Genomic DNA, 14,370 nt, shown 5'->3' with positions numbered 1-14,370 from the left:
CTGGTTGCTGTAAGCCCCATCCTTCTTCTCCCTCTTTATATGATCCCCAGTAGTCAAGTCCTGCAGATTCTCCAACGATCTTTGTGAAGTAAAATCTAAGCAGGCCCCCAGAAAGCATCCCATAATATTCGACAAGTTGAGTGTTCATCTTGGGCTCTCTTCCCACTGAAAAAAACTGTAGGCCCAGGAGGGTCCTTCTTGGTATGGCTCTGTGAAGGCCCAGGGAGTGGGCAATGTGGTCAGCATATAGCCGTTCCTTTTACCCTTCTAAATTAGTTCTTCATGGTCTCTATTGTTCAGGGGATGCTTCAGCAACCCTGGGTTTTAGAACTTCTTCAATGGTGTCTTGACTATCTATAGTTGCTAGTTCTCTCATGAGGGAGACTGAAGTCAGAAGTAAGCTCTCTTGATGACATCATCATGTTCACATCTCTATGTATTCCATTGGTCTTTATCTCACCTGGATGCCCAGCTAGATTTGCGCCTGTGTTTCTTGTGTGCACAAAAACACCAAAGGTAAATAGAAGACAGATGATGTTTCCTTCATCTCTCAGAGAGAGAGGTAACATGAGCACCAGCACCACAGGACAAAAATCACATCTTCTCTGAACACTTGGACTCAGGCCTAGGTAAAGCTCCAGGTCCAACCCTAGAGCCAACAAGAAGATAGGCTCTTGGGAAAGCCAGAAGTCAATTTGGCTAGAGAGGAAAAGCAGGGATGAACACCACTTCAAGGGGAACAGGAGGCTGATAATGAGACATGCCCTAAGGCATTTTTCTCTTACTATAAATACATAGATACATACTCCACCTTCTACCGTTAACTCATCAGTTTCTCTCTTGCACCCCTGAACAAACCTTAAATATAGAGTGCAGACAAGGGAATAGAACAAACTTCTAATGATTCTAAACTATTTTGAATAATTACCAAGTTACTTTATATTTGTCATTTTTAAGGTGAATTTAGCTTTGAAATTCTTGACATATTAAGATAAAAACATAATTTTGATAATTTCATGATTTTTATATTAACTTGAATTATTGGAACATATAATAGGTATTCAATAAATATAATAATTACTTAGCTTAAAGACGGCATGTCAAATTAGAGATCTTAATAACCACTAACTACTCATAGTATATACCCAATATAAAATAGTTTATAAGGTAAGAGTTTGTCTAATTTTTCAACACAAGCACCATTAAAGTCTACTGCATTAAGGAGTTTTACTAAAAGAAACATAAGAAATATTTGTGAGGTGGATGCTTTCTACACCTTGTTTTATTAGGAATCATAGCTCAGAGAGCAGTGAGTCACAAATTGCCATCCAGCTCAGTTATATATTTAAGAAATAAAGCCCGAGCCATGTCAGTCTGAACTTAGCAGTCCTCAGTATCTTCATGGAACAATTTTATTGTTTTTCCTTAACATCGTGGAACAATTTCACTGTCAAGTGGTACATAGTATGTTTTTCTCAAGATTTTAAACATGTGAGTAATCACTCTGTTTTTTATGCTATCAGATTTCTGATGCAAATCTAGCCAAAATTTTATGACTAACACATATTTCTAAGCCAACATCTAATTAGTATTATGTAAGCTATAATACAACTGAACTCAAACTTGAATATTTTTAAAACCAAAACACATAACTTCCCAAAGTGGTATCTGTTTATAAAACCAACATGTATTTAGTTAAATCTGTTCTTTATACCAGATGTATGTTTATTTCAAAGCCAATGTACTTTAAGTCAACCTCCAAAATGCTTCTCTTATCCACTCACCATGGTATGTTATTTAAATGATATTTTATCACTGCCTTTGTGGATACAGGAGGATTCTGGAAGGAAATATAATCTTTTAAAATTAAAGGTATTCTAAATCAACCAGGATCAGCACTTTATAAAAATAGAGCTACACACACACACACACACACACACGCGCACGCACTCGCGCACACACACACACACACACACACAATTATGCACACATCCTATTTTATCCCATAATAAAATAGGTAAACAAAACATTGAATCCATTTACCACCAGAAAAATAGGAAGAGGCACAAAATAACTCTTTGTATTTCTCAGGAAAGTCATGGCTCCTGTAACCTGTTTCTCTTTCCTTCTTTTTAACCACTCACTCTAATCATTTGAGTAGTTCTCAAAAGGTTAGAAAAGGGGAAAAGACAATAAAACATTTTTACAGTTTTTAAAATTTATTAAAACAGTGAATATACTTGTTTTATTGTGGAGCAATTAAAATAAAACCAAGAAAAATAATAATGCCTCTATTATATACCGGACACTGTCTTAAGCTCATTACATCTATTTTATTTGGCTCTCCCCTCAGCCTTACAACATAAATGGTAACTTCTATGTCTACAGATGATCAAACTGAATATCTAGTTAAGTTAATGTTGGAAGTGGATAGTAAATGAGCCTGAACCCCATGTCTGACTTCCAAGACCACACTCCCTCCCCACTCTGTAATCCTGACCGTGATCTATGTACTTCTATTCAAAGGATACAGGATATTAGGATTAGCTTCATAGCATGTCGCAATTTGGGGGCCAGAATTTTTTCATATCCCCATAAAATATTCAAACAACGTAATTACATGTGACAAAACAATTTCTATTTCATGTTCTCTAGTTTCTGTTACTACAGTTCCTGCGTGGATCTTGCATCCTCATTCTGAGAGTCCTGTCTTCTCCTTGAGTACTTCTGATTGAGCTTCTAATTTCTAATAACTCTCAACCAAATAATTCACTTGCTAGATGTCTATAAAAATAATATGAATAAGCACACCACATGTATATAATTCAAAGAATGATCATAATGAAGACACAATATCATTCAAAATTAAATTCTACTGGCCACTTTATTTTTGCCAATAAACAAAATCAGAATGTTTACAATATACTGCAAGATTCATTATCTTTAGAGTGTTATTTCAACATTTCAAAGGTCAGTAATTCATTAAATTCTGCTTTATGCGATCCAAATCAGTCATACTGATAAAAATTTCTGCCTAGATAGGTCATAGAGGTAGCACATCTATGGTGTCTATCTGTGATATTTGCATATTCAAATATATTTTAAAGTTTATGTATGCCTGTTAACATTTGCTCAGTATGTGCAATGTCATGTTATATTTGAGGACAGAAAACAATGTATGTATTATGACCTAATAACACTTACAGAACAGAATCTTATTAAACACGTAAATTCATCCAAATTGAATAAACCATTTATGCACAGATAATATGCAAAATAACTGTTTAGTTTAGGTTAGGTTAACTGGAAAAAATTTCTGGAGGAAATGAATTGTCACTTGCATTTTGAAATAATTGATAGATATAAGCAAAGAGGTAAATATGCATACAGAGGGAAGGAATTGAAGACATGTAATTTATGGCAGTCTGGGTGGGTAAACTATCTTCTGAGAAGTACTCATCCATTCTTTTACTCAACAGACATGAATCGACACAGTTTATACCAGGAACAGTGTGAGGTACTGAGGATACTGAATCTTATAGCATTCCTGTCTTCAAGCTTACAACTTCATGGAGGAGACAGACAAGTAAAAATATATTAGAACACAGTAAGATCTTTAAAAATTCAATTCATTTTCTGAAGCTGTAAGATACAAGTAGGAAACAGAGAAATGAAATTTTTAAAAATGAGCTTTGGAGTATCTAGTAAGGATCTACTAATCATAATGATACTATCCCTCTCCTTCCTTCTTCATCAGCCCTCTCTAAAAAGAGGTCTACATTTGTTGCCACAAGACAAATCATGCTTTAACTCCTCCCAATATGACTTTCATGCCTACAGTTCTATTATTCTATAAAATCAGAAGTCCTCAATGACTCCTTGGTTGCCCAATCCCAGGGTCATTGCTCAGCTGTCATTCTCTGGAGTGACCCATCTTTAACTTCTATCTTCCATTTCAGAAGAACACTTTCCATGTTTTTCTGTCACCTCTGAGACCTCCAAGATCTCCTCTTAACTCTATTGCTTTTTTCTATTTCCTCGATGTAGGCATTCCCGGAGTTCTACACATGATCATCTTCCCTTCTTTTTTTACATGTTTTCTCTCTCTTTTCTGACAATGTCATCTCATTGTATGAGCTCCATTTTACATTGACAATTCCAAATTCTGTCTTTAATCTTAACTTTTCCTCTACTACTCCAGTATCTAGTTTCTGCTGAGGGAGTCCTACCTTGACATATTGCCTAAGTGACATATTAATCTTTTGTTTATTTATTTATTTATTTATTTATTTTGTATTTTATAATGCTTTGGCATTTGAAGCTTTGTTGACAGGAGAGAGACTGCCCCTCTCAGGATTAATTCCTAGAGATAGCAAACAATAAATCCAGGGTACATGTTTGCTATCTGTAGGAAGCACACCTTTGATATACAAAACAAAAAATTCTAAGTCCATACTCCAACTTCTTATCAGGGTGCTGCCTGGGACATTATTCCCTTGCCCTATATCACTCCAGGGCTAGGGACAGGATAACTAGAGACAACTACTTTTGACTAATCAATCTTAAGTCTACCCCGCTGCTTGCTCCAACTCACTCATTTCTTTCCTCAAAAATCATGGTCAAGGCTTTTGCCCATGTTTTCCCCTTACTGCTTCTGCCTCCTGACCATATAGCCCTACATAGCATTCTATGTCTCCTATTACTAGGGATCTATGAATATAAAAACTTCTTCCTTCATGACAATCATCTCCATGTCTGTGTGGCTTACAGTACCTGATTTGAATAAATTCAGTGTTTATTTTAAAACATAATTGAACCTATATCTTTGAAAATAAACTTCTCCTCCTATACTCATCTTTGTATTAGTATCACAATCCTTGAAGTCAATAAGACCCAAACTTTCAGAGACACATTTGGAATACCCTTCTCTCTTGCCACATACATTTTATCACTTGCACAACTTCAGCAATTATCTCTACACAATTACATCTGCCTCCTTTCCATTGTCACAGCCTCAATGTGATCTTCCGTTGTCTCTCACTGAGATTATCACGGTAGCCTTCCAAATAAGTTTCCCATCTCTGCTTCTTCCAGGTCCAAGTCATTCTACAAAATGGGACCAGATTTATTTTCTGAAAGCCATCCCTAATCATATCACTTTCCTGTTCAAAACTCTTCAGTGGCTCCATTTATTGCCCTCTTCATAGAAAACCATATCTTTAGACTAATTCAAAAGAGCAAGTACAGTCCAAGAGAGAGAAGAAAACCCCAAAGAAACCAGTGTCTTAAAAGCTAAAGGAAGCATAGGGAAGGTGGTTAAATAATGCTCTAATAAATATGTAAGGGGGAAGAGGGGTACTAGATTTAATGGGATGATTTCTTTGTGAGTTATGTGGATCTCTGATCACTATGCTGTACAATCGAAACTGGTATATTATTGTTTGCCTACTCTAATTGAAAAAAAAATCATCGAATTGTACAATATAAATACAAGAAACTAATTTTCTATTATATTTCAATAAAGCCAAAAAGGCTAAAGGAAAAAATTAATTAATTGAATGATTATTACTAGCAACCATTTTGTCAAACTCCATTTTGTTAAACTATTGCATTAAAATAAAATACAGATAATTATATATACAAATAATCCTATATCTTCAATCATATCCTGAAGATAGAAGTAGAGATACTCTGAGACCAGAAAGTGCTTTGTTAAGGAATTTCAGAAGGTGGCAGGCCTTAGGGGTAAGAGGTCAAAGTAAGTCCTGCTTTTCCTAGATGTGAAACCGTCAGAGTGGCTTTTAGGTTTTGTTCACTGATTTCACGTTTCTGGGAGAACTATCATTCTTCTAAAATAGAGACCTTTAATCCTTTTATTCTAAAAGTCTAGAGATAATTCTGCATCCAAACTGGAACATAGATGTAGTCCAAAAATTTTAGTGTGATCTCAAAAGAGAGGAGCATCTATTCTTATGCAAAATGAATAATGCCGTAATATTCTTACAAAGGAGTGTAGATTCACAACAGATTCTAGTCTAACAATTTGTATATGTTGGCAAGACAATAAAGCTTTATATAGTAATATGGAAATGCTTAAGTCCATTAAAGCAGGAAACATGCATACGCTCATACCGTATATGTTTTAAAAGTTCACTAGAACAATGCAATGCATGTTTTTCTTATTCCTTGGTATTTGCTTTTTCCCCCTAGCAAGACATGGAGCTTTATTGGTTATAAAAAATTTGTGATAAATCTTCGCCTTTTATAATAGAATGAAAAATACATGATAAACTACGTAGATACTATGATATATACAACACGTTCTAGAGTTTAAAAAAAAAAAAAATGTCTCACCACCTATTCTATCCCAAACTCAAAGACTTGTGTTTGCTGTAACAAAATACTATTGTACAGTGTTGTGGCATTGCATTACCAAGCCAAAGAGTCATACTGTGAGATGATAAGGTAGAAATCTATGACGTGCAATTGTTCTGAAGGCTGGTGATGCCTGCAATCTGTCTTGAGGTGTTTGATTCTCTGCGTGTTTTCAAAGAGGCCCACTGTATCCATACAGGCTCCTGCCTGCCACTTCAAGATTTTATGATCTGCCTGCCACTTCAGGGTTTTGTGATCATTCCTTGGAGTGTGCTGAAAAATTTCACAGTCAAAACAATTGTTTGAACATATGGTTACTATCTCAAAAAAAAAAAAAAAAAACTAAAAATTCAGGATCAACTTAAGAGAAAAGATTTAAAGCAGCAGGCACTCAAGTATAGTGGGATTTTTTTAATGATACTTTTATGATTTTATGTTGTAAGAGCAGATCTAATTTCAGTAAAAATTATGAGACTTTTCTCATGATTATGGCATGTACTATTGCTAATTTTACTTATTACATAAACTTTTTTCTCTTCTCAGTAAACTGTCTTAGTCTACCTTAGAAAAACTTATGATGATTCATATTTAAAAAGGAGAAAAGAAGGAAGGAAGGAAGGAAGGAAGGAAGGAAGGAAGGAAGGAAGGAAGGAAGGAAGGAAGGAAGAATATTTTCCCAAAGGAATAAAATCAGCTTTTATTCTATTTAATTATCATTGATCCATTTAAATTTATTTGTGTTGTGAAAAATTATATTCAGTAAGCGCAGGTGAAATAAAAACTGAAATCATCATGCCTCCCTAAATAAGGAACACCTACCGAAAAGTGAAACTCCACTGCACAATATAACCAGCACTAAGGCAAAAGGGAACAGAGGGTCTCACAGAGCACAGAAGAGGGCAATCAAAAGATTTCTGGGCAAGGGACTCCCTGGCTTAGTGTCTGAGGACATGAAAGAGTTAAGCCAGTGAGCAAATGAGAAGATGAGGTTCCCAGGCAAGGGAGGAGCAACTGCAAAGCCTGGAATTGCTAAGAGAGCAGTGCACTTGGAGGCATAGGGGGCAGGTCATAAGTGTTTGTGGAAGATTTGGGTCCCAGCCCCAAAGCACTGTTCTTCAGTGCATAAGAACTGCCTAGGACATATCATTCAATGCATACCCCTTGGCCACCAACATATGCTTTCAAAATCAGATCTGCAGTGGGCCCCATAGGATTAAGATCACTGAAGAAGCTTTTTAAAAAAATAAACTTCCTCAGCCCCTACCTCCAAATTTTTGACTCAAGGGATCTAAAGTGGGATCTGGGCATGATTTCTCCCCTGGTTGTAATATTCAACCAAAGTCAAGAATCAATGGAGGGAGAATTTCATTTTAACAAGCTCCCAGGTTATTCTGATGCTCCTTATCCTTCTAGAATTGCTGCCCTGAGGCTCAGTGGAGCACAAGTTAATATTCACCAAAGCAATTATCCTCAAAGTGTGGTCCCTGGATGAGCATGACCTGGGCACTTGTTAAAAATCCCAGTTCTTGAGCCCCATGCCTAGACTTGCTGTATCTGAAACTCTAGGGGTAGGCCTAGAAACTGGAACTGTAACAAGCCCCACCAGATGAGTCTAATATACTTAAATTTGAGAACCATTCACTAAGGAAAAATTGTGGCATTGGGGGTGTGTGTTAGGTTGCAGGGGAAAAGGAAGAAAGCTGATTTACAAACTTACCTCCCTGAGTTGCTACTTAAGGTAGAACATTTTCATAATTTTTATTTTTTATTTTTCATGTTTTTTTTGTTTTGTTTTGTTTTTTAGAATGAGGTGAGGGCCATTTCAACATGAATTACAAAGCATGAAAAATAAAACTGATGACAGCTGATGCTTTTAACTTGCCTTTTTCTGATCTTTGACTCTCTACTGGCCATCCTAACTTCCTAAGGCTTGATTATTATTTAACAAATGTCAGGAAACACTGAGTTGAAAATATAAATTTTTAATGAAACCCTAGGCATGTGTTTTCCACATTCTTACTGTTTCAAAGTATATTTAACTTGGCACATTACATTTTTTCTCCCCAAATTTTCACTTTAAAAGGCAGGGAAAGAATGTCTAATATTCCTGAGATGGAAGTCTATGATAGCCACATGTTTGGTTAATGCTTTAAGTACCCTCAAAGTTCCTCATTTCTTCTGTCAGTTTTTAGAAACTTATATTCTTAGTGAAGGATACAAATAGCTAATTAAGTTTCATTGAAAAGTACCTTGATTTTTGATATTATCAATTATTTCTGGCTTTAAGTTTTCCTTTTTCCTTTGGTAATGCTGCATGAGTTTTGGAATAATAGAGATATGGGTTTAAGTCCAGACATTATGACTTCTGGCTCTAAGAACTTGGTCAAGGTATTTAATATTTCTGAACCTACATTTCCTTTAGATGTAAAATAGGTAAATAATTTCTTCTTTAAATTTTTTTTTTTTAAGTTGATAAGATGATGCATATGCCACATTGGAGCTGTTCAGTTATGTTAATTTTCTTCCCCTTTCTCTTAATAATCACCCACTAACTGATCTAGCATGGAACAAGTTCTCTGGGCCAGGTATGGAATATTCTGAATCTTTTTCTTCTCTTTCCAGTGGTAAGCCTAGAATAAGATAAAGCATTGCAATGGATGAGTTATCTCATTAGGGCATGGGCTAGAAAACTTTATTTACAAAAGAGCAAAACACATATAAGGATGCAGAGTCACATTAGTTAATATAAATACTAATTTAGTTAATTAAGCCAGTGAGCTTTGAACGTGACTTCAAACTCACCCCTTATCTTCTTGTTTGGGCAGCTTCAAAAATATTTATGGAACAGATTCCAAGGCTCAGCTGCAGATACATGATCCCCCTCAGTACACAGAAAACTCCAAGAAAATAACCAAGAATGATGCAGCTACCTCTGACCTAAACACACATTCGAACTTAGCTCTTGTCATAAATACATATTTGGGAATTGCAGCACATAATTCTTTATTCAATAAGACTTCCCAAAATAAAGCTAATGGTAATACATAGCCACAATCTGACAATCTGTTATTGGAAACTGCTGTGTTTAAAATACACAATTTTTCTAATTTTATAGAAGTAATGCTGCCCATTTACCTTATATTAAATAACACCCAGTAAGTCTAGGGCAGCACCTATAATCAAATATATTTATATATCTACAACATAATATATAAATATTCACATTATAATAAAAACTAAAAAGAATCTTTTCAGTTCATGTTTTGCCACAAAATAGTTCATATCATGTCAACTTTCACAACCCAATAAGAAGGAAAAAACATAAAGAGTTTTCAGAACTTTTTCACTTTCAGATTTATGGCTAAACTATTAAGGACCTATAATATATCTTCCTTTAGAGAATGTTCAATCTTATTAGGTTACCATATCCAAAAGTCCACACATCTCATGGATCAGATCCAAAATAGCATTTAAAACCGCTTGGTCAAATCACAGAATGGCATAAATTATTTCAAATTCTGCTATCATACCTTTGACTTGTGTTGATAATATAAAAAGCATGCATGAACAATGACTTTTAGTTTATTGTGATGGTTTTAAACTATTGATGAAAAAAATTGTCAAGTGACAATAAAATTTAGTTTGTCAACTTATTTAACAAATGTTTTCCAGGGTTTGGTAGAAAGGAAATTTAATGAAAATTATTTGTTTGTAAATTAAAGAAAATAAGACTCCAAAAATATCACTGAAACTTTAGCTCTAAAAAATTGTTGAGAAGTAATCAAATCATTGAGCATGATTCTTCTAGTGCACTCACTTTTCTGTATTAAACGGCTTTAGAAGCAATGAGAGTGCTTTAGACCTGCCAGGGCCTTAAAGCGCTACAATACCTTGCTGAGGAGTAAAACAGTTAAATAGGCTAATGCAAAGGTTTCATGTGATCAAAATGAAAAGAAAGAGCATGCCAGGGTATGACTATGAAAAACACTGCTAGCTGGTTATATTTTCAACTTTCTCAATGATACTTCTGCTCAGAATATCTTTGAATGTAATATTATATAGGGATCACATAGGCATTTTTTTATTCAATCAATCCTTATTTATTAAAGGGATCATTATGTGCCAGAAAGAATAGGCCCTCAAGACACAATGGTAAAGAAGAAGGCTTTGTTCTGTTTAGAGTACAGCAGAAAGATATAAACATCTTGGAGGAAAATAATTTAGGTTAGACAGATGGAAAAAAAGAGATTTTGACTTGCTCTCACGCCTTGACATAATTTAGAATTCCTATCTTTGAATGAGGTAAAAACTGAATGCAGCTAATAAAAACAACTACCATTTGCTGAGCATTTTATACCAGGCCCTTTGCTTAAGCTCAGCTACATAATTATCTCATTTTATTCTCACAACACTCTATTAGGCAGGTACAATTATTGTTCCTACTTTGCAGATAAGAAAACCAAAGATTAGTGAAGACAAAGAAACTTTTCAAGCTCATACAACTAAGAACAGTTTTATAATCCCACAATTATTATTTCCCAATACAAAAAGCTCTGAAAACCAAATATGTTTTTTCATAATTACTTAGCATTAAATTCTGCCTTGAACTGTGTAGTCTTTTTTATTTCCCACTCAGGAAGAAAATTTCTACATTCATACATTTCTCTATGGAAAGTGATGTACTTGATTAAGGAGTACTGCCTATAACCTATGGGGAGTACTATATAATACAAAATATATGCGCTGCATACCTTTCTAAAGTAAGAATAATTCTAATTTATGAAACAAATGCAAGAATCTTAAGAGATATGGAATCCTAGCTCATTTAGCTCTGGGCTATTTTCACCAAACAAATCCTCACAAACTTCTTTTAATAAGTCTGTCATACTTAGGCGGAGTGGCCACATAATGTTCATCTAAACATATGAGAGTAAAAGAAGGCACTGTTAGTAATTACTCAGAGACAACGAGCATAAGTTAGTATTATTCCAGGCAAACCAGGATATATTGTCCATCCTATCTTGGTGACCATGTGACTGACCTGAGAGAGAGTGACTACCCAGTAATTGTGATAAAGTCACTGCATCTCACCTGGAGTTCCTTTGCCTCCTCAAGGAATGTGAGGACTTCTACTATAAGCACTCAAGAGAATTTTAGGAAGCTCTTGACTCATAGAAAACTCCTTCTGACCCATTGTAGATGCCCCATGAGTATAAAAGTAAGTATAACTGTAAGGAGGTTATCTTAATTTACACTGGGCAGAACATAATAAAGACTCAAACAATACAGTATTAATGTGGACAGAGGCACAGCCTAGACTGGAGGGAAGAAATCAATAGAATTTCAGTTAGATAACCAACTGGATATGGTAGATAACAAAGAAGGCAGAGTCTAAGAAATTTCCCAGGTTTATGACTTAGATGCTTAAAAAATGATTCATTGAAATAAAGTACACAAGAAACAATAGCAATTCTGGGGAAGATAATCTAAAATTGTCAATTTTACGGTGTCTGTGGGATACTTCAAACTTTACTAGCAGAAATATTTTGACATAATTAGGAAATAAACTTCTTAATGGAAGGGTATTTCTGAACCTAGTACAGTCCTTTAAACACAGTAGATGCTAAATAGTGTTGTCTGTTACTTGTAAGAATTCTTTAGGTTTTGACCTCTGATCCCCGAAGTGATTAGCCCTAGTCAAGGATTATTCATCTATTAACTTTGGTATGTTGATAGTAAACTTGGACATTAACAGTCACATGTTGTGGCGTAACCGGGCCAAGTCTTAATTTGTTTTTTCTGGATGATCCTCTCTAGAAGGATAGGCTCTTTCTAATGGTACTGGCTAAAGGATTCATTGTCACGATTTTCTATTTCAGGCAGGGTTCATCTTCAGGTTATGTAAATAAACCTCTGATGTCAGAAACCTTAGAACTTCCCTGTATATCTGATAAAATAAATTGTAAAAGACTTTGAAATGGGGGGGAGGGGGGAATCATTAAATGTCCTATCTGGCACATTCTTTCAGGTTATCGTTACATTTCATTGTTTTTTTTTAGCTGTTTTACAACTCCATTCATAGGAAATTAATAGAAATGCAAATAATTTTTGTCGGTAGAAATGCAAATGATTTCCACATCTAGTAAAATGCCATTGATTATTGCTCTATCACTTTCACTATAGACAAGTTTTATATCTATTTGTAAATTCATTTCAGCATTCCTGATTGCCTAAATATATATGTTTCTTGAATTTACCTTTGAACCATTTTTAACATTTTCTGCCTCCCTAATTAGTTAATGAGTTAAATAAAATCTTTGAGACCTGTTAATTTAATATTTGTATGAGAGTATTAAGTTTACCTTTACTTAGAAATTATCTTTTAACAAATAACAGAAGTGTGATTTAATAAGAACTTATTATGAGCCCAGTGACACTGTGTTAAGTATTTTGCATACATTATAATTTTCACAAACACTTTCAGAAATAATTTCCACTATTATCATCATGATCATTTTACAGATAAGGAAAAAAGCTTTATAAGGACAAATGGTTCACCCAAACTCACCCACCCTACCTGATTCCACAAAGTTTTTATCTACTGTGCTATAGTGTCTTAGATATTGATCAATGTTGACTGCAAAATTTAACAGAAGTCTCAATAATAAAACTGTGAATTTATATATATTCCTGATTTCATAAATGGTACAAATAATAGAATGCCTGTGAATATATTCATGTTCTTCTAAAAGAAAGTGATTTTACAGTTTTAAGGTTTGACCTACTACTGAACTACAGAAAAAAAAAATTCAAATTCCTAGCATACAATGCCCTTCCTGAATTGACTCATGCCTGTTTTAGCAACCACACTTGGGGCTGTTTTCTACAAACTCCTGTGTCCTGGGCATACTAAAAAAACAAGGCTCCTCATATTTCCACTCATACTATTTACTTTGCCTGAATACATTTCCCAATTTGCCACTTTGGAATATCTATTCATACTTCAAGACTAAAACTAAGCATCACTTCCTCATAATTTATTTCCCGATATTCTCATCTCCCTTATATTCCCGGAAGCATCCTGGGCATCCTTTGCTATATTATATATGAAACTGCTTTGTCTACATACAAGTCTATTCTTCCCACTTTTGGGAGAAAGGTCTTGATTTTCTTCATAATCCTAGAACCTAAAGCAGTGCCTGGTAGATTGTAGGTACTTGAAAAATGTATGTTTAATTGAATCATGGGTTAATTATACAAAATGATATATTTTTTTCCCTCTAAAACTGCCATTATGTTCTTAGGAACAACCACTATTTCACTGATCTTCTCTCTAAAAAAGAAATGGGAGGCTTAATAGACACTAGTCACAATATAACACAAAGATTCACACTATACCAATTGTGTATGCATTCTTTAGTACAAATATTAGTGAGCCTGGCAGTGTGGCTTTGCCCCATGTGTGATTCAGACATCTGCTTTATGAGCCATGCTGATAATATCTGTTTTAAATTTCCTGATAAAAGGTAGCAGAATATCCCACCCCCAAATATGCCACTTTGGCATAAGGATTATTTTGAATGAATGACAACTGAGATGTAGCAGATAAAAGAGAAGCACCCTTCCATCTCTTATTTGCTTAAAAGCAGGACATACATTTTCAAAATGTCCCTTCTCCCTTTTCTACTAAGAAAAACAAAAGTTAATCACTTGGAGAAAACTTGAGACTCTATCAGCCTAGAGACAGAAACAGAAGAATATACATAACAAACTTCACTAAATAACCTTTATCTCTGCCCTTGGAATCCTAAAACTGCTTTCCTTTGACTGTCATTTCTCCACAGATGCATTGTCCTTTGTTGAAGATGCAATATAAATTAGAATTTTAGGCTACCTCTTTGAATTATTCATTTTTCCCTGGGTAACTTCCATGTATACATGAAGTATACATGTTAATAAACTTCTATCAGTTTTTCTCTTGATAATCTGTCTTTT

This window comes from Rousettus aegyptiacus, unplaced genomic scaffold (genome assembly GCF_014176215.1).
Source record: "Rousettus aegyptiacus isolate mRouAeg1 unplaced genomic scaffold, mRouAeg1.p scaffold_m13_p_2, whole genome shotgun sequence".
Classification (NCBI taxonomy): domain Eukaryota; kingdom Metazoa; phylum Chordata; class Mammalia; order Chiroptera; family Pteropodidae; genus Rousettus; species Rousettus aegyptiacus.
The sequence above is the reverse complement of the archived record's forward strand: the minus strand, read 5'-3'. Positions refer to the sequence as shown.